This window comes from Pseudophryne corroboree, chromosome 8 (genome assembly GCF_028390025.1).
Source record: "Pseudophryne corroboree isolate aPseCor3 chromosome 8, aPseCor3.hap2, whole genome shotgun sequence".
Lineage (NCBI taxonomy): Eukaryota > Metazoa > Chordata > Amphibia > Anura > Myobatrachidae > Pseudophryne > Pseudophryne corroboree.
In genome coordinates this window covers 315548141-315575458 of record NC_086451.1, presented here as the reverse complement: position 1 = coordinate 315575458, position 27318 = coordinate 315548141, and the positions used below count along the sequence as shown (strand labels likewise).

The 27318-nt window shown below is 42.2% G+C and overlaps 1 long non-coding RNA gene across 1 annotated transcript in view; it reads right to left on the bottom strand.

Annotated features, from left to right (window-relative positions):
* The window catches only part of LOC134947745 (uncharacterized), a 29856-nt gene extending 14141 nt beyond the window's left edge, over positions 1–15715 (bottom strand). The window contains exons 1-2 of the long non-coding RNA XR_010182740.1: positions 15653–15715; positions 2838–2993 (exon numbers count right to left, since the gene is read on the bottom strand). This is a non-coding gene — a long non-coding RNA (uncharacterized LOC134947745). The remainder of the gene's footprint in view (positions 1–2837; positions 2994–15652) is intronic.
* Positions 15716–27318: the final 11603 nt, after the last annotated feature.

Genomic DNA, 27318 nt, shown 5'->3' with positions numbered 1-27318 from the left:
AGTGCAGAAGTGTTCTGTGGTATTATGTAGCTTGTATCTTTGCTTTGTATGATCTATCAATGTAATAATTTTATTCATGCTTTATATATTTTTTATGTTTTATTGGTACAGATGTGTTCCCACACACCTTTCCTAAAATAAAGTCACATGGTCCCAGTTGGAGTGCCATGAACTCAGCGATTTACCCACACCTTGTGATTTTTCTTAAAATATGCCAATTTATTCTGCTGCTTGATACAAATTCTTCTGATACAAGATCTCAATAACAGACTTGTGACCCAACATTAAATCCTACATTTAGGTAGGGCTTGCCTATGGACCAATTACAGTATATTTTGAAGTCTATCTTCTTTGCTAATTTAAGTCATTTATACAAGGATTGAGATATCAAGACTACTATAGGTTCATATCAACATTATCTATTACCAATGGACAGTGGCGTCACTATAGTTGGTAACACCCGATGTGGTAAATTCATCATGTCAGCCCCCCAGGGATCTCCTCCTGTATTAGACTATACAGATTCCTTAGTAACGGTGTTTGTATATCACTAAAGGTAATGGTAATAGTAGAGACAAAAACAACTAGCAAAATGATAATTATATCTTTAAATTACAAGATCATATGCACAACCTAAAGTAATAAACATTTGAGAATGACAACAAAATTAGAGATGTGCATTTTGGATTTGGCTTGGATTTTCCCACCAAATTCAGGTTTCAAAGCATTATCTTTTGGTGCCAAAAGCTCAATTTTGTCCCTGAAAGATGACATTTTGGCAGGAAAACTAATCTTCCATGGACAAAAATTAAATTTTGGCACCAAAAGATGATGTTTTGAAATTTGAATTTGGTGGGAAAATCCAAGCCAAATCCGAACTACACATCTTTAATTAAAATTATAAAGCAGCATGCACTGACCATAATTTGAACTTTGCTGCCCAGTGTATAGTGCCTAAAATGGCAGAGTGACCTTATACAGTATATGTTCTATAGAGTCAGTCACAAGAATTTCTACAGCAGCAGCATGTTGTGTCCTAGTGCTATGGTGCTGCGGTAACTTAGCTTGTGACATACTGTAGCTTGTGACATAGCTTGTAACATAGCTTGTGACATTTTTATGCAATGCCTATTACCTTGCTTAATATTTGCTGTGAAGGGGGGGAGGGTTAATGAGTGATTGGGGTGAATGGATCAAAAACTGCTGTGATGGGGGCTAATGGGTTCTGTGAGAGGTGAGTTAATGGGTGCTGGCAGCAATTGGATTACTAGGTGTCACAGTAAGTGGCAGGGGTTTTTGGGTGATGAGAGTAAATGGATTAATAGGTTCTAAGTGGGGAGGTATTCTGTGATGTATGTGTGGTTCATGATTGTGCAGAATGCAATATTCCTGTTCTCCAGGGAGGCTTCATGCCCTATCTTAAGATGGCAATCAAGATCTCTACTGAGTATGTGCGGGATACATCTTGAGACTGTTTAGTGTGACTTTGTGAGAGACCTAAGCAAGTCTCCTGCCTTATCTCCTATGAGAAACCTGCATACCCAGTTATAGCATCCCTGCAGTGCTATCTGTTTGCAGTATACACTAACCAGCTGATGAACTGTATGAATTCCAGCTACACTCAAGTTGCACTTCATCACCAGTGTAGATGTAACAGTGAGTACAGCTGTACCTACTAGCTATAAATAAACCAATACCACTGGTTAAGCAACTGGGCAACTCCTATGAGAAACCTGCATACCCAGTTATAGCATCCCTGCAGTGCTATCTGTTTGCAGTATACACTAACCAGCTGATGAACTGTATGAATTCCAGCTACACTCAAGTTGCACTTCATCACCAGTGTAGATGTAACAGTGAGTACAGCTGTACCTACTAGCTATAAATAAACCAATACCACTGGTTAAGCAACTGGGCAAAATGAGTAGAAATAAAAGTCCTGTACATTTTCTGTTTTAATCACTTTCACCTGTATTTTCCTCCTCTTTAATTCATGGCATCTCCTGCCCACCCCTATCTCTTCCATGGCTGACTCCCCATCCATCCCTAAGCACCTTTAGTTACCTATTCTTGTATTTAAGGCAAAAAATGTCATAGCTGGTAGTCAAATACACATTTCAGTCAGACACCTTACTTATGAAACTATTTGCTACTGCAAAGGATGCCAGCTAATTCTAACTATATGAAGCTACTTGTAAATATCAGAAACTAAACATCCTTTTGTAAAAAATAATCTGCATTGCAGCCGAGTACTGTATGTCCACATGCTACATAGATCTGCCTAATTGCAATGGTTTTGCACTTACAATTACAATTAGCTTCATATAGTTAGAATTTGCATGATTACTATGCATGAGCAAAAAGCTCATTGAATAAGGTGTACAACTGCAATGTAACAGGTGATGAGGTCAAATCCTGAGTTTGACAGTAATTTGAAATGTGTGTTTTAAATAAATGAGTTTGTAACTGAAGGTACATATAAAGTATGCTCCTATGTGACTGTCAATGCAAGAGGTGCATGAATGTTATTTAAGAGGATTGGTGTCCAAAGCCATTTTCTTTGAGGGTTCTGAAATAGTATGTGCCATATATACATATATATATATATATATATATATATATACACAAGAGACAAAGTTTATCACTCCAAAAGCAATAAAATAGCTGCAGCCGGTGCCCTCATAAATGGATAAATAGTAGCATAAGGATGCGGCACTCCAGGCTTAATTGATTCACACAGACCAGAAGCTGTTTAGCTTTTTTTTTTGTTTAGCAATGTTTTAGTAGACACACCTACTGTCGTCAGGCTTTATTAAACAATAGAACATAGTACATACCTTTTAAACCTTTCACCACAAGTGGAATCCCGCCAGCCTGTCCGGGACCACTCACCATGGCGGGCAGTGCAGGCCGTGATGTCATCGGAATCCGACGGCGCCGTGCAAATTACACCCATCACCATGGTAACAAATCTCTGCAGCGTGAGTCACAAGCTGGAAGGACACAGCAAAATACACTTTTAGATCTGTTAATAACCTTACTAAGGAATCTACATCTGCTGTCTAATGTTGTAAAACAATAATGTGAAATTTAATCCGTCCTCCACTCCCAGCTGTATTTCCATAGAATGCTTACAAATACTACGTAACATCCAATTGTTTCATGCTAATATATGTAACTGTATTTCATGGATACATCATACTCACTATGATATGTGCTAATAATCTAATAAAATATTGTAAAAAAAATATTTTAAAAAGCAAGAGTATGAAATGGATTCATTCAAACCTTTGGGATAAATTACCCCTAACCGTGCAATCCATCTGGTTTCGATCTTTAATAACTTGGCACATCTATTTCCACCTCTTATGTCTAAGGGAACACAATCTATCATTCTCTATATGATACTATGTACAGGATGTTTAAACTGGACAAAGTGCCTGGCTACGGGCTGCTCACTATCACCTGTTTCCCATGCATTACGAATGGCTGAATGGTGAGCTGACATTCTCTCCTTAAATTTTCTCTCCGTTTTGACAATATAGCTGAGGCCACAAGAGCAGTTAATTTGGTATATCACAAAATTAGAATTACATGTCAGCTAATGTTTAATAAATATTTTCTGTCCAGTGTGGGGGTGGTTGAAAAAGTCTCCCGTAAGCAGATATTGACATGTAACATGCGAGCATTTGATGCAACCAAGTTTCTTAGTACCTGACAAAAATGTCCCTTTCCCTTTAGGCTTCCTGTTTAATTTGGCCACATCGGTTTTTACTAATAGATCACACAGATTTTTACCTCGTGCATAACATGGCATTAAATGCGTATCCTTTAGGTTTAAATTAGAATCGGATACTATAATCGGCCAATTTTTTTTATATTAAATTAATATCTGCTGACCTCACATTGAATTTGTTGACCCATGGCAGACATAGCCTGTCTTCTTTAAATTTTTATTTTTACTTAATAGCTCATTTCTGTCTAAAGCCATCACTTTATTCTAGGATTCCTTTAATAATTTTAGAGAATACCCCCTGCTAATAAATTTGTCAATTAACAGATCTATCTGAACTTCAGCTTCTGCACTACTGCTGTTAATGCGTCTAACCTAGACCATTTGGGAGTATGGAAGCCCTCTCACCATTGATCTAGGATGACAACTTCTTGCGTGTAACAGCTGATTTCTATCTGTGGGCTTTGAAAACACTGTAGTTATAAGCACTGAATCAATAATCTGGATTTTGACATCCAAGAAATTCACCACATCCTGATTCATAGCATAAGCGAATTTGATGGGTCCCTCTGTAGCATTGTGTTGGGCAATCATATTCTCCAAAACAATAACACCTGAGATGTAAATTGAGGATTATTGTAAAATAAATCCTCTTCCACAGCAAACATCACTATGTTTGCATACACCGGTGCTACAGAGGAACCCATCGCACCCCCCCCCCCCCCCGTATCTGTAGGTAAAAATTCCCATCGAACAAGAAAAAATTCATTGTGAGATTCAACTCCAACAATTGCAATATAACATAAATTTTAGCCAGATTGTACACTCCCTTTTTTAATAAAAATCTTGTGACTGCGGCTAACCCAAATTGATGAGGAATAGATGTGTACAAACTGACCACATTGATGGTCGTCAGCCAAGTTTCATCACGGACTATCGTGAGCTTATTCAAATTATTTAGCAGACTAGTGGTATCTAACAGAAAACTAGGCTCATTTTGTATTAAAAGCTGCAATAAAGAATCTAAATAACATCCTGTAGGCTGTAACAGCGATCCCCTAGCAGACACTATCAGGCGTCCTGGTAGGGGATCAATGTTTTTTTGTATTTTAGGTATCAAATAAAACAAAGGTACAAGTGATATTCAGGAATCAAGATATCAAATATTTCATCAGTAATCAGATGTACCACTAATGCTTGCTGCAATAATATTTGTAGCCATTTCTTACAAGTTCTTGTTGGATTAAACTGTAGTTTAGTGTAAACCTGAGTGTCAGACAATTGGCGCATGGCCCCTTTGTTATAATCATCAAAATCCTGGAACACGATTGCTCCCCCTTTATCTGCCAATCGAATGATAAGATTATGGTTATTTGAAAGGGAATCTAATGCCTCTCTTTCTTGCACAGTCAGGTTAGGATGGATAAATGCTTTGGCTGACATCGCACTTTCAACATATTGTTCTAACAGCCTCATGAAGGTCTTAATGCTGGGATTACATGAAATCGTAGATTTGGGACAGAATTGTTGCAGCTGTTTTGGAATACGATTTTTTTCTTCTAATACCCTTGAGGCATTATCTTTGAAGTGTTCCTTAAGTTTAATCTTTCTTTGCAATGAATGTTTTTCAATGTTCCATTGCAATTGATCGAATGGGATGGATGGAATGAAAGACAGTACTTTGTTAAGAAGGCAAATTTCTGTAGAAGTCAATTCATGTGAAGATAAGTTGACTATTGCATCTGTCTGGCCATCGGCGGCCGCCCGACTCTTCCTCTGCCTCTCGTTTTGGCCACCTCCTGATATGCCATCTCTTTCTGAATTTTTGAAACCTCTCATCTTTACCCCTAAAGGGGCTGCTGTTTGCTGTGGTCTGTCTGTATCACTATTGGTCTCTTGTGAAGACTCTGTATCGAATCTGGCAAAAGGTTTACGGTTCCTACGGAAGAAGGGTCGTCTCTTGTCATCTTGCCTGTTACCTGATAGCCACCGGTATACAGAATGTTTCTCGTAATCCTGTTCAACCTTATGTAGTTTCTCCTTTTTAAAAGCTAAAAGCTCCCTTTTGTATTGATACACTTGTTGTAATTTCTCCATCCATTCCCCATCCTTATCAGCCAGTAATACCAGAACATAGATTGTTTCAAATGCAGAGATTTTTGTTTGAATCTTTTCCATTTCTTTACTGGATTGTTCAATCATTAATAAAATAAGGTCTAGTGAACATTTGTTTAAAATTGCAGTCCACCGCCGACAAAACTGCACATCATATCTCCCAATTGTGGGGCAATTTTTTACCTGGAACCCTCTGGGGAGTTTCTTCATTTTATAATAGTCACTAGGTGACAGGCCATGGAGGTAAAAATCCACCTCTTTCTTTTTTAATTTCAACATCTCTTTAAAGATGCCATCCACTGTTGCTGATTCAGTCTCGTCATTCATTCCTCTATCAAAAAGGATTGTGTCAGCCTCTGACTCTGAGAACGATAGTACATCTCCCACAGGGAATTTGAAGTGTCCAAATTGATACTCCATTTTCTCCATGATGCCAGTAACTCTTTGTAAATACCAGCAATGCAATCACAGTGCAGCCAGCACTTGTAACCACCTCCAGAGATTTGTACAAAACAAAAAGTGCAGAACTGTTAAAACTTCATCTAGATGCTCTAGATGTGCAGGAACCACCTGGTGACAATGGTTGATAATCAATAGCTGGGTGCCTCAACAGGAATACTCACTGAACCATGTCTATTCCAATATATACAAGAGACAAAGTTTGGCACTCCAAAAGCAATAAAAATGCAGCCGGTGCCCTCATAAATCGACAAATAGTAGCATAAGAATTTTGCACTCCAGGCTTAATTGATTCACACAGACCAGAAGCTGTTTAGCCAAACAGCTTCTGGTCTGTGTGAATCAATTAAGCCTGGAGTGCCGCATCCATATGCTACTGTATATATATATATATATATATACAGTGTATATATATATACATATATGTCATGAAGGAGAGAGGGCTCGTGCCTTATATCTGGTTACAGCTCTGATGGTTGGAGCAGGGTAAGATCATTCACTTTGTTCATTATTCTTTCACTTTCTGCCCTGTTTCTTTCAAATCCTCTGAAACAGAGCGCAAACAAATAAATCTTACAGAATAAGTCACCTTACAGAGGAGACTGTAAGCATTGTGTGCTTGGAAAGGTGTATATTTTCCTAAATGCAGAGTCATATACATCTTTTCAGTGCACCAATCTCTGATCTGAACAGTTGGTTGGCTACTAATCATCATCATCATTATCAGTGTGCACTTGCACAAGTCCAATACTTGGTGCAAAGGATACACCTGGAAACAGATATATTTATGCTTATGTCTAACTTCATAGGCTATGATTGCATTTACATGGCCTTTCAGAACTTTGACTACTGTACATAAGAACATCCAGTTACAGTGCAGTTATGCACATAGTTGCATACATCTATAGTTCCAGAGCATGCTCAGGGCGGGATGTACTAAGCTTTGAAAAGTGATAATTTCACTGTGATAAAGTACCAGCCAATCACCTTCTAACTGTCATTTTTCAAACCCAGCCTGTGACATGGCAGTTAGGAGCTGATTGGCTGGTACTTTATCACAGTGAAATAATCACTTTTCTAAGCTTAGTACATTCCACCCTCAGTGTGAAAACACACAATATGCTCTATGCCAACAGGCATACATTCACTTCTGAATCATCCCCAAATGTTGGCTTTGTATGCTTTGACAGAGGAGTCCTGTGTGGCAATAAGACATTAATGCACATATATACACATATATTGAAAAAAAAAATTGCTGTACAATGTCAATATAACAACTCTGAATCGATAAAAAAGACATTATTTGGACTTTACTAGCTTACACATAAGCATTCATAACAGTAATCATTTGTGGTGCCAGTAGAGTTATAAACAGCTTACTTTAAATAGTTTCCCTTTTTCTGTAGATGCTACTACTCTGTCTGATTTCTGAATTGCATAACATTTTGCTAGTAAAATATAGGTCATCAATATAAAAAGAAATGTCAGTAAAAACTATTTTCAGGGGCTGGCAATGCTGATCCTTATGTACTAGACATAACACATGCAGTACTTTAATAATAAATGCATACTTTATGTCAGGGATGTGCCTAGCAATTGTGTTGCCTGAGGCAACAACAGAAATAGAATTACTCTTGACCTGCACACAAAATCACACACAAGCATGTATATTATATTCAGTGCACTGCATATATGAATGTGTATGTATGTATGTATATATATATATATATATACACCCATATACTGTGCTGTGTATTTTTTATGTGGGTGTGGTTCAGAGTAATGTGAATGTTAACTGATTAAGAATGATAATTGGTTTATAGAAAATATGTGTTTTGCTGCTTATATTAAGTTGCAATATATTTTCTGAGCTGACCATTCATTTTTATACGCTTGCATACTGTACAAGTAAAGTTGCATCCTGAATTGGAACAGTGGGGTTTGTTTTTAACAAGGTGAGGCTTTGATAAAGCTGCCAGGTGACAGTGAAACGCATTAGGAAGGAGCCATATCTCAAATCAGGGCATTGCTGACCATTCCTGCAGAACTCTCATCGAAAGCATTTGCACTTTGGGAATTTCCAGTCCGGATTCATTGTGGAGATTAACACGGGGAGAACCATCACCAATATTGCGTTGGAGCGAGAGACCTCTCTGAACATACGCTAGGTGGGATACCCAGCTGAGACACCACAAAGGGACTTGGTAACTATTTTCCCCCATCTGGATGTTACAAAAATGCATGCACACATGTGTTCTGCAGGACTTTTGTTCTCATCAGCAAAATCTGCATATGCCGGCTTTTTGCACTTAAAGAATTGCCCTAAGAGAAATTTACCACCACTTAGAGATTGACTCAGTAGGCTTTGTTTTTATCATTGATTATATTGATTTTATTGTGATTCCGTATGTGAATTTTTACATTGTATATGTGTATTGTGGCTTTATTTCAACCAATATAAATCTTATTTTATTTATTTATTTAAGCGCAGTTGGTTTTTGTACATTCCCATCTAGGTTCCACTTCACTAGGCAAGCGATACAGAGAATGAACAAAGATGTCAGAAAAAGTGTCCTAAGTGTCCTACAAAATGCGGTTGTATCCAGTGTCCACTTAACCACGGACACGTGGACAAGTGGAACAGGGCAGACTAAGGACTATATGACTGTGACAGCCCACTGGGTAGATGTATGGCCTCCTGCAGCAACAACAGCAGTGGCAACAGCAGCAACATCTTGCAAGCGCCAACTCGTTCCTAGGCAGGCTACGCTATGTTTCACAGCTTTCCGTAAGAGGCACACTGCTAACAACCTCTTACGGAAACTGAGGGAGATCATCGCAGAATGGCTAACCCCAAATAGACTCTCCTGGGGATTTGTGATATCGGACAACGCCACCAATATTGTGCGTGCATTACATCTGGGCAAATTCCAGCATGTTCCATGTTTTGCACATACAATTAATTTGGTGGTGCAGAATTTTTTAAAAAATTACAGGGGCGTACAGGAGATGCTGGCGGTGGGCCGAAAAAAATTGCGTGCCACTTTCGGCATTCTGCCACTGCGTGTTGAAGACTAGAGCAACAGCAAACACTCCTGAACCTTCCCTGCCATCAACTGAATCAAGAGGTGGTAACAAAGTGGAATTCAACTAGGGACGTGCGGTGAGCTGAAAGGCTAAGGAGGCACTAGCTAGCACCAGAGCCAGATTTACACATAAAATACGAGCCAAAGGGTACATCTGGGCATTATACACAGGTGCAGTAGTATAAGCTCCTGGAAATCTGATGAGTTTTGATTATAGATATGTGGAAAGGATGCACTAGTTAGGCACTGCCTCACCTGCCATAGACTTTTTACTCCAGAGTTTTGGCTATAAAAATGATTAGAATAATGCAAAGAATATATTTCAAACATATTCTTTGTATTTTTCATATACTTTATACAGTCAAAACTCTGGTACAAACGTAAGTATGACAGGAAAGGCTCTGCCTCACCTGCCTCACCCCACCGCACGTCACTGAATTCAACACTCTATATGCTTCAGAGGATAGAGGAGCAGAAAAAGGCCATTAAAGCCTATACATACACCTCCGATATAGGCAAAGGAGGGGTAATGCACCTGACTCAAATGCAGTGGAGAATGATTTCCGTCTTGTGCAAGGTTCTCCAATCCTTCGAACTTGCCACATGTGAAGTCAGTTCAGACACTGCCAGCTTGAGTCAGGTCATTACGCTCATCAGGATTTTGCAGAAGCAGCTAGAGAAATTGAAGGAGGAGCTAAGATGGAGCGATTCCGCAAAGTATGTGGGACTTGTGGATGGAGCCCTTCATTCACTTTGCCAGGATTCAACGGTGGTCAATCTGTTGAAATCAGAGCACTACATTTTGGCCACCGTGCTCGATCCTAGGTTTAAAGCCTATGTTGTATCTCTCTTTCCAGCAGACACAAGTCTACAGAGGTGCAAAGACCTGCTGGTAAGTAAATTGTCAACTCAAGCGGAATGTGATCCTTCAACAGCTCCTCCTTCAATTTCTCCCACCACTGGGGCTGCAAGGAAAAGGATAAGATTTCCTTGCCCAACTGCTGGCAGTGATGCAGGGCAGTCAGGAGCAGGTGCTGACATCTGGTCCGGACTGAAGGACCTGCCAACGATTACTGACATGTCTACTGTCACTGCATATGATTTTGTCACCATTGAAAGAATGGTGGAGGATTATATGAGTGACAGCATCCAAGTAGGCATGTTAGACAGTCCGTATGCATACTGGCAGGAAAAAGAGGCAATTTGGATGCCCTTGCACAAAGTGGCTTTATTTTACCTAAGTTGCCCACCCTCCAGTGTGTACTCCGAAAGAGTGTTTAGTGCAGCAGGTAACCTTGTCAGCGATCGGCGTAGGAGGTCACTTCCACAAAATGTGGAGAAGATGATGTTCATCAAAATTAATTATAAAATCCTCCGGGAAGACCTTTACCAGCAATTGCCTCCAGAAAGTACAGACGGACCTGTGATGGTGGATTCCAGTGGGTACGAATTGATACTCTGTGCGGAGGAGGAGGATGTACACAGTGAAAGGGGTAAGGAATCGGAGGATGAGGATGAGGTTGAAATCTTGCCTCTGTAGAGCCAGTTTGTGCAAGGAGAGATTGAATGCTTTATTTTTTTGGTGGGGGCCAAAACAAACCACTCATTTTAGCCACAGTCATGTGGCAGACCCTGTCACTGAAATTATTGGTTTGTTAAAGTGTGCATGTCCTGTTTATACAACATAAGGGTGGATAGGAGGGCCCAAAGACAATTCCATCTTGCACCTCTTTTTTCTTCTTATCATCATGTGCTGTTTGGGGACTATTTTTTTAAAGTGACATCCTGTCTGACACTTCCGTATATGTCCAGTGTTACTGCCATTTATTCCAGTGATTTGGACGTATAATTCCAGTGATTTGGATATATAATTCCAGTGATTTGGACGTATAATTCCAGTGATTTTGCCATTTAATTCCAATGATTTGGACATATAATTCCAGTGATTTGGACATATAATTTTAGTGATTTGGATGTATAATTCCAGAGGGAATAGTTTGTGTCACTTGGCTTAGTCATACAGCTACCTCATTGCACCTCTTCAACATCTTTGCATGAGGTGCTGTTTGGGGCCTAGTTTTTGAAAAGGGCCATCCTTTCTGACACTGCCGTATGAGTTCAGGGGTACTGCTGTATTAGTCCTGGGGTACTGCAGTATAAATCCACCAATTGCAGAATTTTTAAAAAATGACAGGAGCGTGCAGGAGATGCTGTCAGTTGACCGAACAATTGCGGCCCACTGTCGACATTCAGCCACTGCATGACTCTACTAGTTGGGCCAGGTGGTTGTGTTGCTTAGCTTAGTCATCCAGCTACCTCATTACACCTCTTTTTCTTCTTTGCATTGGGACCTAGTTTTTAAATCTGCCATCCTGTCTGACACTGCAGTACCACTCCTAGATGGGCCAGGTTTTTGTGCCGCACACTTGTGTCGCTTAGCTTAGTCATACAGCCACTTTGGTGCAACCTTTTGGCCTAAAAACAATATTGTGAGGTGAGAAGGGTTCAGAATAGACTGGAAATGAGTGCAAATGAATGTTATTGAGGTTAATAATACTGTAGGATCAACATTTTCCACAAATTCTGTGATTTTAGCTGTTTTTTTTTTTTAATCATCCAGATCCAAAACCAAAACCAAAACACGAAAGGGTGATTTTGGCAAAACCAAGCCAAAACCAAAACATGAAAGTGGAATTAGTACCAAAACCAAAACACAAAACACGAAAAGTGCCAGCCGCACATCTCTAGCATTGTGATGCTGCAGGTCATACCGCAGCCTAATATTCATACATGTATTGTGATGCTGTAGGCCAGACCACAGTGTAATGTTCATGGTCGATGATTATTTTAGTGTTAGCAGCCAAACAGGCATGTCAGACAGTCCATTTCACTACTGGCAGGACAAAAAAAAAGGCAATTTTGAGGCCATTGCACAAACTGACTTTGCTTTACTGAAGTTGACCCCCTCCACCCTCCGGTATGTACTCATAAAGAGTTTTCAGCACAGCTGGGTACCTTGTCAGTGATCAGTGTAGGAGGTTACTTCCCCAAAATGTGGAAAAGATGATACTCATCAAGATTAATTACAAATTCCACATGGAAGACATTTACCAGCAATTACGTCCAAAAATGTTATGGTGGATTCCAGCAGGGACGAATTAATAGTGTGTGAAGTAAAGGATGTACACACTGATGTGGGTGAGGACTCGGATGATGATTATGACATCTCGTCTATGTACAGTCAGTTTGTGTAAATAGAGATCATTGCCAGTAATGGGGGTAATTCAGACTGCATCATTGCAGTGACAGCAATCGCACTCTGAATTACTTTGTGGATTGCGTGCGCACCCCGGAATCCCAATGAGATGCTATCAGCATCTCACTGGCTGTGACCACCTCTGCCTGATTGAAAGGCAGAGGAGGATGCGGGGCAGGAGGGGGCATGCCAACGGCATTAGACGTCCATTGGCGGGGCGCGATCCAAGCAGCGGAGGCATGTCTGGACCGTTGGGGGGCAGGCCTCGGCAGCTGCGTGAAATCACACACAGCCATTTCAACCCAGAATGCGGCGGGTAGCTCCCTGCCTGTGTGCAGGAGCTGCACAGGTGGGATGCTACTCACCAGGTACAAAAGCATCACTGCCATGCGATGCTTTTGTACCTGTGCAGGGGGGGGGGGTTAGGGCCTGACATGCGGGGCGGACTAGCTCTGTGCTGGGCATCCCCCCACATGTCAGACTAAATGATCGTGGATGTGTTAAATTTAGCACATCTACGATCAACTCTGAATTATCCCCAATATCCACTGCCCATTGGTAACTTGTTTTGTGGGGTCCCAAACAAACCAATCATTTCAGCCACAGGTGGCAGTCCCTGTTGCTGAAGTGATTGGTTTGTTAAACTGTGCATGTCCCGCTTAAGTTTTACAACATAAGGGTTGGTGGGAGGTCCCAAGTACAATTCCGTCCTGCACCATTTTTCTTTGCATTATGCGCTGTCTGGAGCATTGTTGACTGTGTTCTTGTGTAGACGACAAACATTTTCATAGTTTATTAAATTGCCACCCTGTCTACCACTGCAGTGCCATTATGTTTCCTAGTTGTGCCATGTTGGAAGTTTAAATGCCACATGTTTATGCCACCTACTGCTGTCACTTAGCTTAGTCATCCAGCTACCTCCGTGCAGCCTTTTGGCCTAAATTGGATGAAAACAATATTGTGAGCTGTGAAGTGGTCAAAATTGTCTGGTAATGATTGAAAATTAATGCTGTTGAGATGAATAATACTGTAGGAACCAAAACAGGGCAAAATTATATGATTCTAGTAATTTTAAGAGTTTTGTAAAAAAAAAAAAAAAAACAGATCAAAAGCCAAACATGTAGTCCTCCCAGTAGCCGGCTCCAGGGGATATGACACTGCACAGGTGGGTCACACACACTGGGGGTCACACACACATGCATAATCATGCACACACACACATTCACTCACATCCCACCGTTGGAGAAGACACTGCTTCAGAGGGTGAGTAATTACAAACTAATTAAGCTAATTGAAAACTTCCAATTGATTAATTAATCCATTAGTTCTTGAAGGGAAGTTGCTGCCAGGGTGCCAGATCAAATCCCAGTGACTTTTTGTCAAATTTACGATGAAAAGTGAATAGCAAAACCCTACGGCTGCAGGAAACACCCCGTGGCTTGGGTTGTTTTTTGAATTTCCCACCCACAATTGGATTCCCACCTTTATGTGTCAGGATGTATTTAAGATATATGGTATGATGCGTGAGTTACAAGGACACTAATATACTGTAGTTACTGCTTTTAGTCTGAAGGGGCTTTTAATATTCTTATATTTCAAAAAATGGTGCATTTTTCTTTATAGTATATTAGTGAGTTTACACAAACAAATTATTAAATTTTACTAAAATAGAAAAGTTAAAATCTACATTAATCACAGAAAGGTGAGTTCATAATTAGCATCAAACTAGTTTTCAGTACAGACAACAACTGCAACATGCATGTCATAGTTTCACATGCTTAGAAGTTGCTGTCCAAGGTGCTGGAATATAATGACTTTTGTACTGTATTTTAGCAGAACGAAAAAGCAATAAAGTTGTTCTACAGATGGGTGTAGTATGGTATGCCGGCGGCCGGGCTCCCGGCGACCAGCATACTGGCGCCGGGAGCCCGAGCGCTGGCATACCGACAGTGTGGCGAGTGTAAAGGAGCCCCTTGCGGGCTCGCTGCGCTCGCCACGCTATTTATTCTCCCTCCAGGGGGGTCGTGGACCCCCACGAAGGAGAATAGCTGTCGGTATGCCGGGTGTCGGGATCCCAGCACCGGTATACTGTGCGCCGTGATCCCGACATTCGGCATACTGAAGACCACCCCTACAGATATGATAACTGATTCAAAGGCATAAAATGAATTGTAGAACAATAAAAAGTAGACTTAATTTTCTCAATACTGCAATCCAAATATAGATTAATAAATACATAGACCAACAGCAGACAGACATTATACATTATATATATACACATAGGGTGAAATCAATTAGCCAGGGTCCACTGGGGGCTATCCAATTAATCCCAATGCTGGCACTTATTAGGCATTTTTGGCGGGTTTTGGGACCCACTGAGGTCCAAAAACAAAATACCTGATAACAGCTGCTATCTCAAAAAAACACATACAGACGGAGCCACGCTAGTCGTGGCTCCGTCTGTGCCTAGGTGCACCCGCCTAGGTGCACCTAGGACTCAGGCATCTCCATCCCTGGCTGGGTGCACGTGCCCGTGACAGAGAAGCGCCCCATTCACTAGAATGGCAGAGCGTCTCCGTCCGGATGCGTGCGGCTCCATCTGTAGGTACTTGAACTTATCCCAGATTCTATGTGTTTTTACCTGAAAACAGGACTTTTTTAGGGTAAAAAATGGCCTTGAATTGAACTGCCCAATTAAACCATAGAGCAAAAAAATCGCATTAAAGCCAATTTTTTTTTTGCCCGAAAAGAAAGAGACATGCAGGAATTCCAAACAATGGAGAGGCAGCAAAAAGTTTTTCTACACAGTAAACTGTATTGATTTGATTTATCTCGCTTCATGGCATAAATTAATAATAAACATTTAATGCATGAGCTTTTGTTTCAATGTACAGTATAATTAATATATACATCAATCAAAAGGTAGAAAAGGATACAGTAAATAAAAAGTAAAACAATAAGATGGAAATAAATATTATTAGGCAAAATAAGATATTAACTTACGTTAAAGTGCCTTTAGCTCACTTTGTCTCCTGTGAAGCACAATGGCTAGTTTACCTAATACAGTATCTTAAATGAAGAAGGTCCTACTTCTCATTTGCAGCAAACACTGTTACCATGGAGATCAACCAGTCTACCCCCTGACAGCTGAGCATAACAATGTGTTCTGACAGGTGGAAAACTCATTTAAAAAAAGCAGTCCCTCTAAAATGTGAACATTATAATAAAATGTACAATATCGTGCAACTTTATTTCAAGTACATTATAAAAAAACAGTCAGTTTACTGCTTTACAAATCTTATTATGATTGACAGAAAAAGATATACATTGTAAGAAAGGAAGAGTCCAACATTAATGAACATTCTTTTGGCTAGAACAAGATTTCAGTGTGGAATGAGGCATGGTTAATAGAACAATTGTTATACAGTCATAGGGAGGAAGCTAGTTCATCTACAATTATATTTTTAAGAGAATATAGGTAACAGAGAAAAAGCCTGCCATCATATCCCATATCTCTACATCTAATGTCTAGCATTATTCTTTCATCTATCTATCTATTGCATATATATACTTCATATATATATATATATATATATATATATATATATTCTTCGCATGGGAGGTTCTGATTTTCATGGTTGTAAATATAAATGAGTATTACAAATTTGAGACGTCTCAATGTAAGTAAATATTAATCCATGGTTCTGGCGTTACTCGAGGATCACACTTAGCAGATACGATAAAAAGTGACGGGACTATTTTTGTAGTTTATTCAATTCTACACACTGGAGGTGCAAACCAAATTTTGATCTGATTGTCCATTTGAACGCAAGCCACGCATCTGTAATGATGTTATTATGTCAATCCCCTTTTCATCCCCTTAGGGGAGGTTTATAAAAATTCTAATTACGTAGTTTTCCTATTTTCCACCTGAAGAATACCTATGTTAAATTTCAGCTTCCTAACAATTCGGGAAGAAAGAGTATTAGTGATGAGTGAGTTATATACATATCATAGGCAAACACAGGGGGTAGCCAGTTGTCCAGAAACCCCCCTCCTCTTGGCAAGTGGCTCAAATTATGACAATAGCAATGGTATTTAATACAATTACAAGAACTGCCACCACATCATACAGTTTAGGGGACAGAACAGAGCTGCTGCACTTGCCAAGTAGTAGATGCTTCTTCTACAAAGTTTGCTGTGTGTAGTTCTCAATCAGTGCACTGGACCAGAGAGTAGCTACCAGGAAGAAGAGACAGGAGCCTTACCATGAGGTGAGAGAATGTGTGCTTAGAAAGTACATTACTAGTTCTATTATGTTTGTGTGTTTATTTATTTATTTACTATGGCATATTGAACGTTTTCCTGACCACTTATCTTATTTATATTATTTAAATATGTTTGATAGAGCCTATACTATAGGCCATCTATAGTGTTAGATATTAATACTGTGTAATATAGTGTTAGATATTAATACTGTATCCAGAGTATAAAAATGTTTACATTAAAGTCCAAGGTCATTACTAGCCTTTTCTTCCATTCTCCCAGACTCCGACACATTTGGAAAACCACCCTCTAGAAATCCTGCGTTTGCCATTGCATATAGATATGTATCCTGTATGTATTATCATTATCTTTCTATGCTTTTAACTTTCTCACAACTATCACAAGCTGCACCTGTTATCTTCTTACTACAATTTTAATACTGGAAATACTGGAAATCGTGAGTGGCCTTTTCCATTTTTATACAGTAGGTACAGTGTGTATATATATATATATATATATACATATATATATATATAGTGTATATATATATATATATATATATCTATTAGAGATGAGCAGGTTCGGATGTAACGCCAGAATTAATGCCAGTTTGGTTTTATCTGGATTTTTTTGTTGGCTATCCAAAATACGTGACATCCGTGAGCCAAGAAGATGCCGTTTTGAGAACCGAGTAAATCCAAGTAAAACTGAGTAAAACTGAACCCACTCATCTCTAATATATATATATATATATATATATATATATATATATATATATATTAGCTGAATACCCTGGCTTCGCTATGGAATTTCAAGTATTTCCGTGTGTAAAACTTTAATTTTGAAGGATTTCCTGGTAAACTAATTAGACTTACAACAGGATATGCATTGTCCGTCTGTGCCAATCTTTGTCAGGCCGCACCTCTGGGCAGGCCTTCCCTGGAATGATGCTATCAAAAGGATGGCGCTGAGGAAAATAACCCGCCTCCTTCTCTACCCCATCCTGCCTCTTATGCTGCCCTGCTTAGTGCTGTAAGTGCTGGGACGACAGGCCAAGTTTCACCTGCTCCTATGTTAAATATGTGAGGTTTGCAGGGATAGGCTGAATCCATTTCAAAGTGCCCTAGGTCTCTTTGCTTAGGTTCTCACTCCCCTTAGGGCTCATACTTTGAGGTAAAAAGGTAAAGATTTTTGCAAAACACTTAAGGTCACTGGGAGAGCTGTCGGCACCCTTTCACGGCAGATAAGCAGTTGCTGATTATCAAGCTTTCCTTTAATGCATATAAGAATCAAAATATCTATGTCTCCTTTCCTGCTATTGCTCTCTGAGAAGTTTGGCAATGTTTAGTGTCAGGTTACCCTCTGATAATTGAGACTCTTTCCTCTCCTGCCAGGAAATATGTTGCTTAAGTACTGAAATCTATATATTTAAAGGGAAATTCGACTGACTCATCACAAAATCTCTCAAACCACAAGGCTGTACCTCCTTGCCAGTCGCAGTTTTAGAGCAGTCCATAATTTAAATGGTGTTTGACAGTGTTTAGGGGTGGAAGTTGATGTGGCTCCCCTATTTGAATAATGGAGTGCTCTACAACTGCCACTGCAAGGAAGTCCAGGAACAGAGCATTGTGTTCTCCCCACTCTGTGACTTTGGATCGCCGGCACCATGCTTAATAGCCCCGGCTGGGTGGGCTGTCTTAACTTTCCTCTGTGAGGAGGGAATTATCTCACCCCTTTTAACCCCTTTGTGGGTGGAATTTTGAAAAATCCCATCTTATTAGGTGCCTACATCACAAAAGCAAGCTACTGTCCAAATTTCAAGTTCCCAGTCCTTATGGTTCAGGAGATTTTGTGATGAGTCAGTGGTATTTGACTTCTCTCTCTCTTTCTCTAAATATATATATATATATATATATATATAAAGAGAAGTATTCAGCACTCCAACACTGTGTAAATAAACAACTTGCTCCGGTGCCCTGCTTGCAGATAGCATGTATAGTCAGACTATAGCTGCTGTGCTGTGTCAAGTTATTTCATAGAGTCTCTATGAGTGCCGGCAGTTCCCGTTCTCACTATATATATATATATATATATATACATATATACATAACTGGACCCATCCAAACTTTGGTAACCAAGGCCAGATCCGAGTCCAGCTCAAGGTTTCCCACCAGACTCGGATCCCAAAATGAGGCAAAATGTCATCATCCCCCTGTCGAAGTTTTGCAGGGTTTTGAAGTCTATAAAGGTTCCATTTTAACTCTGGCTGTGGACAGTGAACTGCACAGACATGTCCTTCTCAGTGCTGGGTTGTGTGGCATGGGCATGGGACTGGTGGCTGCTGTAGGGTTGGTGTATCAGTCCAGGGGTGCTCTGTCTGTTGTCTGGTGGTGTATCTGAAAAGATGTGATATATCCATAATCCATGTACAATATAGGATCAGTTCCTGAAAGTTATGTTTGACCTGGAGAAGGTACTGCAACTGCTTCATCCAGCTTTACGCAAGTTATGTAGTACTATGTACATAAATATGTATGTTTTCGACCAATATACACAACTAATTTTTGCATTAATACAACATACTGTATTTCCACTTTATTGTAGACATCCTGGCAGAAAGGGAGTGAAATTGTGCTGGGTCCCGGCTGCAGCTCCATTATATGGAATCCAAAACCTGCAAGATCCGATACTGGATGAAAAGAATGTTGTGATGTGGTGAAAATTTACTTGAAATGAATGTTATTGAGGTCAATAATATAGTAGGAACAAAAACAGGCCAAAATTCTGTGATTTTAGCAGTTTTTATAATTTCTTTCTAAAAAAAGGGGGGGGGTTTTGGCAAAATCAATACAGATCCAGAACATGAATGAGATACAGATCTAAATCCAAATCCCAAGATTTGGGTCGGCACACATCTCTGATATATTTATATATATGCTCTAAAATCTATATAGGCAAAACAGAGGTAATCTTTCGAGAGAGAATGGCCCAACATTGTACAGACATTCGGGCCGCCCTCAATACTGCCACCAGTATTCAACCCGTTGCACGTCATTTCATAGAGGGAAAACTTAATTTGTCTTCCCTACAATACAGCATCATAGATCATGTGCCCTCGCTAAAGACAGGAAGGCACTTAAAAAGCTAGGCCCCCAAACAGCACATCATTCAAAGAAGTAAAAGAGGTGCAATAAGGTAGCTGTATGATTAAGCTATGCAACACAAGTGTGCCGCACAAACACCTGGCCTATCTAGGAGTGGCACTGCAGTGGCAGACATGATGGCACATAGAAAAACTAGACCCCAAACAGCACATGATGCAAAGAAGAAAAGAGGTGCAAGATGGAATTTTACTTTGGCCCTCCCACCCACCCTTATGTTGTATAAACAGGACATGCACACTTTAACAAACCAATCATTTCAGCAACAGGGTCTGCCACACGACTGTGGCTGAAATGAGTGGTTTGCTTGGACCCCCACCAAAAAAGATACAATCAATCTCTCCTTGCACAAACTGGCTCTACAGAGGCAAGATTTCGACCTCATCCTCCGATTCCTCACCCCTTTCACTGTGTACATCCCCCTCCTCACAAAGTATTAATTTTTCCCCACTGGAATCCACCATCACAGGTCCCTGTGTACTTTCTGGAGTCAAAGTCTTCCCAGAGGAATTTCTAATTCATTTTGATGAACATCATCTTCTCCACATTTTTTGGTAGTAACCTCTTACGCCAATCGCTGACAAGGTTACCTGCTGCACTAAACACTCTTTTGGAGTACACACTGGAGGTGGGGCAACGTATGTAAAATAAAGCCAGTTTGTGCAAGGGCATCCAAATTGCCTCTTTTTCCTGCCAGTATACGTACGGACTGTATGCATGCCTACTTGGATGCTGTCACTCATATAATCCTCCACCATTCTTTAAATGGTGACAGAATCATATGCAGTGACAGTAGACATATCAGTAATCGTTGGCAGGTCCTTCAGTCCTTCAGCACTCGCTCCTGACTACCCTGCATCACCGCCAGTGGGTGTGCTAGGTGTTAGGATCTCCTGCTCTGTGCTGCCACGTCGCCATGGCAACCGGGAGGCAAGTGTTAGCGAAGTAACCTGAGCGCAGCTGATACTCCGGTCCGGGTTTTTACTGTGTAGTGGTTACAGGCTCTGTGCACGGCAGGGAATCCGGCACTGGTTTTGTGCTCACAGTCTTTGAGGTCTGAGTGGGGCGTGGACAGCACCTGCTATATAAACCATCCTCTCAGGCTAGGCAAATGCTGCTGAATCTTTGTTTGTTAGTCAGTTCCAGAGAGTTAGCTAGTACTGTGTGACTTTGTATTTACTTGTTGCTTACTGCGAATAGGCCTTGGGATTCGGTACTTCATTCTGCCAATCCGGACCTAGCAGTAAGACTGGAGTCAGTTGTTTGACCTGCTGGGGTTCTTTTGCTATTCTGTGAACCCAGCAGGTTTGCGGCTGTACTCTCAGACCTGCTTGCTTAATCCTCCCTCACTGTGCAGGGCGTCCAGGTGTCAGTTTAGTGGCAGTAAGCTGAACCTGTGCCCTGCAAGTGGGGGTTAGGATTGTGGATACTCTCCTTGTGTCTATATTTCTATCTCTGACCAAGGAGTTTATTCCCACACCCGTTGGTAACCCTTTGGGGTTTTTTCTGTTGCTCTTAGCAACATCATTTCAGGTGCTCCACATGTTAAATCACTACACATCGCTTCATTGTCCGCTCTATTCCATCTGAGCATTCCTGACACTAGGGAGACACCCAATTCCTGAGCCTTTGGGCTTCTCCGTTCACTTTGTGTTTATTAGTTATTCCGTCACCTCCTGTGTATGTTATGTTATACTGTCTGTGAGTTCGTTTGCTTCGCTTCCCTCTCTGTTCATACACCGGTATACTCCTGTTAGCACTGGTGTGCGTAACATATTCAGCAGCCTTACTCCTGTTGAAATTTTGTGGGAATAGGAGCATACCCCTCAAAATACTTTGCAACAGGTGGTCGATCAGGTGCAGGTCCTGACTCGACAATTTAATGAGATGTCCATTAAAATGAACACCCCGCAGGCCGCTAGCAGAGCTCCCGCAGCAGCAGCGGCAAGTTCAGGGGTTAAGGAGCCGAAAGTAAATCTCCCGGATCGTTTTTCTGGAGATCGCTCGCAGTTCTTTTGTTTCAAGGAGAGCTGTAAGCTATACTTCAGGCTTAGGCCCCAGTCTTCTGGGTCGGAGATTCAGCGGGTGGGCATGGTGATTTCCTTGCTACAAGGAGACCCACAGGTCTGGGCATATGGGTTACAGCCTGACTGTCCGTCGCTTAAAAGTGTTGATGCTTTTTTTACGGCACTGGGCATTTTGTATGATGACCCTGACAAGATGGCTTCAGCCGAGGCTCAGATTACGGTTCTTAAGCAAGGGCGACTGCCAGCTGAGGTTTATAGTACTGAGTTTCGGAGGTTGGCTCATGATACCCAGTGGAATGACCCAGCCCTGAGAAACCAGTACCGAAGGGGCCTTTCTGACCAGATAAAGGACCAACTGGTACAATATCCCTCGCCTGATAGCTTAGATCAGCTCATGCAGTTATCCATCCGGGTGGATAGATGGCTGAGAGAGCATAGGCTTGAAAGGGAGACCGCAGTTTCCTTTTTTCCCAAGGGAACCTCAGACTCTGAGGAATATTCCGAGGAGCCTATGCAGATTGGGGCTACCCGCCTCTCCTCGCGTGAGAAGACGCGGTGGAGACAGCAGGGTTTGTGTTTGTACTGTGGGAATAAAGGTCATGTTGTAGTATCATGCCCAGAAAAAACGGAAAACTTCAGGGCCTGAGGGTGATGGGAAATATCCTGTCAGGCCAGAAGTCAGAATTTCCTAAAAAGACTTTTCTCATTCCGGTGACTTTGGAGATCCTCGGTCAAACTGTCAAGACTGAGGCCTTTGTTGACAGTGGGGCCGATGGGGTTTTCATGGACCGTCAATTCGCCCTGGAACACTCTGTTCCCTCAGTACCTTTGGCATCAGAGATTGACATCTGTGGGTTAAACGGGGAACCATTGTCCCAGGGTAAAATTACCTCCTGCACCAGCCAAATTCCTTTGTTTATTGGAGCCACACACTCTGAAAAATTGTCTTTTTATGTGACTGTCTGTTCTTTTGCCCCATTGGTTTTGGGGTTACCCTGGTTAAGGGCCCATAACCCTCAATTTGACTGGGTCTCTGGGGAGATTCTTAGTTGGGGTAGTGATTGTTTCAGGAGTTGCTTGAGCCTTCCAGTCAGGCTCTCGCAGCTAAGTTTGCCAGGATTGCCAGGATGTTATGCAGATTTTGCGGATGTGTTCTCCAAAAAAGTTGCGGAGGTACTACCTCCCCATCGCCCCTATGACTGTGCCATTGATTTGTTGCCGGATGCTAAGCTTCCCAAGAGCAGGTTGTACTCCCTGTCACGTCCTGAGACTCAGGCTATGGCAGAGTACATTCAGGAGAACTTGGCTAAGGGATTTATCAGACCCTCACAGTCCCCAGTTGGGTCGGGGTTCTTTTTCGTGGGTAAAAAGGACGGTTCGTTGCGACCCTGCATCGACTTCAGGGAATTGAACCGTATCACGATTAAAAACTCGTACCCACTGCCTCTCATTTCGGTTTTGTTTGACCAGCTTCGTACTGCCACCATTTTTTCTAAGATTGACCTACGCGGTGCTTACAATCTAATCCGAATAAGAGAGGGGGATGAATGGAAGACTGCCTTTAATACCCACTCAGGGCATTATGAATATTTGGTGATGCCTTTTGGGCTCTCTAATGCCCCGGCAGTCTTCCAGGAATTCATGAACGATGTGCTCAGGGAATATTTGGATAGATTCATAGTTGTTTATCTAGATGACATCCTAATCTTCTCTCATTCCCTGGAGGAACATCGGAAGCATGTACGCTTAGTCCTCCAGAAACTCAGAGACCACCAGCTTGGGGCGAAGCTGGAGAAGTGCGAGTTTGAAGTCCAGCAAATCGCATTTCTAGGGTATATTATCTCCTCAGAAGGTTTCCAAATGGAGGGTTCTAAGGTACAGGCAGTCCTGGATTGGGTGCAGCCCACTAGTTTGAAGGCGCTTCAGCGTTTTCTGGGCTTTGCGAATTTTTATAGACGGTTTATCGCTGGATTTTCCTCTATAGTGGCCCCCTTGGTGGCACTCACTAAGAAAGGGGCGGATGTTGCTCACTGGTCTTGTGAGGCCAAAGCGGCCTTTGCCCATCTCAAAAGGGCATTTGTCTCGGCCAAGGTGCTGCGACACCCAGATCCAGAGCGTCCTTTTGTGGTAGAAGTGGATGCCTCTGAGATAGGTATTGGGGCAGTGCTCTCTCAGATGGGGGTGTCTGATAATCGCCTTCATCCCTGTGCTTACTTTTCCCGTAAAGTTTCATCTGCCGAGATGAATTATGATGTGGGTAACCGGAAATTGTTGGCTATAAAGGATGCACTCGGGGAGTGGAGACACTGGCTTGAGGGGGCTAAATTTGTGGTCTCAATTCTCACCGACCATAAGAATCTGGCATATTTAGAGTCAGCGAAGCGGCTCAATGCCAGGCAGGCACGATGGGCTTTGTTTTTTGCTCGCTTTAATTTTTTGATAACATATCGCCCTGTGTCAAAAAACATCAAGGCTGATGCGCTTTCGCGGAGTTTTGCTCCAGTTCAAGAGACCACCGAAGAGCCATTGCCCATTGTGTCCCCATCATGTATTAAAGTGGGCATTACCCAGGACCTCTTGTCATTAGTCCTTAGAGCACAGGAGCAGGCTCCTCCAGACCTTCCGGTAGGTCTCTTGTTTGTGCCTTCTAGGTTAAGACAGCGAGTGTTCCTGGAATTCCATGCCAAGAGGTCGGCAGGGCATCCGGGTATTGCCAGAACTCGGGAGTTGCTGTCTAGGGCGGTGTGGTGGCCCTCGGTGGCTAGGGATGTGGATCAGTGGGTTCGGGCATGTGACGTTTGTGCCCGAAATAAAACTCCTAGAGGGGTTCCTGTCGGCCCATTACATCCACTCTCTATTCCGTCTAAGCCAAGGACCCATATTTCCATGGATTTTATGGTGGACTTGCCCAAATCCTCGGGGATGACAACCATTTGGGTTGTCGTTGACAGGTTTTCGAAGATGGCGCATTTCGTTCCACTGGTTGGGTTGCCATCGGCCAGACGCCTGTCTGAGTTATTTATGCAGCATGTTGTGCGCCTCCACGGGTTGCCACTTGATGTGGTCTCTGACCGTGGATCCCAGTTTGTGGCCAAATTCTGGAGGGCATTTTGTTCTGATCTCCAGATTTCTGTGAGCTTGTCGTCAGGCTACCATCCACAGTCTAATGGGCAGACTGAGAGGGTGAACCAGTCCTTGGAGCAGTTCCTCAGGTGTTATGTCTCCAAGTGTCATACTGACTGGGTTGCTCATCTGTCCATGGGGGAGTTTGCCTATAACAACGTGGCTCACTCTGCTACAGGGATCTCTCCCTTCCTTTGTGTGTATGGGCATCATCCTAAGGCCAATTCTTTTGACCCCCTGGATTCCACGTCTGGTGGTTCCTCTGTTGTTTCGGTCCTTAGGGGTATTTGGAGGAAAGTGAAGAAAGCCCTTGTGTCTGTGTCATTAGTGACCAAAAGGGTTTTTGATAAGTGGAGAAGACCCTGCAGCTTCAAATTAGGAGATTTCGTCTGGTTGTCCACCAAGAATTTGAAGTTGAGACAGCCATCTCATAAGTTTGGCCCCCGGTTCATTGGCCCTTATAAGATCACCAGGGTTATCAATCCAGTGGCATTTCAGTTAGATCTGCCCCGTTCATTGGGTATCAATAAAACATTTCATTGTTCCCTTTTAAAACTGGCGGTTAGTAATCCTTCTTCCAGTGGAAGACCTTCTCCTCTTCTGATACGGGGTCAGAGGGAGTTTGTGGTTGAAAGGGTTCTTGACTCCAAGATGGTTCGGGGTCGGCTGTCATTTTTGGTGCACTGGAAGGGGTATGGCCCGGAGGAGCGGTCGTGGTTGCGCAGTTGTGATATTCATGCCCCCAGACTGATACGCTCTTTCTTCTCGCAGTTCCCCGATAAACCCGGTGGTAGGGGTTCTTTGACCCCTCGTCAGAGGGGGGGTACTGTTAGGATCTCCTGCTCTGTGCTGCCACGTCGCCATGGCAACCGGGAGGCAAGTGTTAGCGAAGTAACCTGAGCGCAGCTGATACTCCGGTCCGGGTTTTTACTGTGTAGTGGTTACAGGCTCTGTGCACGGCAGGGAATCCGGCGCTGGTTTTGTGCTCACAGTCTGTGAGGTCTGAGTGGGGCGTGGACAGCACCTGCTATATAAACCATCCTCTCAGGCTAGGCAAATGCTGCTGAATCTTTGTTTGTTAGTCAGTTCCAGAGAGTTAGCTAGTACTGTGTGACTTTGTATTTACTTGTTGCTTACTGCGAATAGGCCTTGGGATTCGGTACTTCATTCTGCCAATCCGGACCTAGCAGTAAGACTGGAGTCAGTTGTTTGACCTGCTGGGGTTCTTTTGCTATTCTGTGAACCCAGCAGGTTTGCGGCTGTACTCTCAGACCTGCTTGCTTAATCCTCCCTCACTGTGCAGGGCGTCCAGGTGTCAGTTTAGTGGCAGTAAGCTGAACCTGTGCCCTGCAAGTGGGGGTTAGGATTGTGGATACTCTCCTTGTGTCTATATTTCTATCTCTGACCAAGGAGTTTATTCCCACACCCGTTGGTAACCCTTTGGGGTTTTTTCTGTTGCTCTTAGCAACATCATTTCAGGTGCTCCACATGTTAAATCACTACACATCGCTTCATTGTCCGCTCTATTCCATCTGAGCATTCCTGACACTAGGGAGACACCCAATTCCTGAGCCTTTGGGCTTCTCCGTTCACTTTGTGTTTATTAGTTATTCCATCACCTCCTGTGTATGTTATGTTATACTGTCTGTGAGTTCGTTTGCTTCGCTTCCCTCTCTGTTCATACACCGGTATACTCCTGTTAGCACTGGTGTGCGTAACACTAGGAAATCTTATCCTTTTCCTCACAGCCCCAGTTGCGGGAGAAAATGAAGGAGGAGTTGTTGACAGGTCACGTTCCTCTTGAGTTGCCAATTTTCTCACCAGCAGGTCTTTGAACCTCTGCAGACTTGTGTCTGCTGGAAAGAGATATACAACATAGGCTTAAAACCTAGGATCGAGCACGGTGGCCAAAATATAGTGCTCTGATTTCAACAGATTGATCACCCTTGAATCCTGGCAAAGTGAATGAAGAGCTCCTTCCACAAGTCCCACATACTTTGCAGAATCGCTCCGTGTTAGCTACTCCTTCAATTTCTCCAGCTGCTTCTACAAAATCCTGATGAGGGGAATGACCTGACTCAAACTGGAAGTG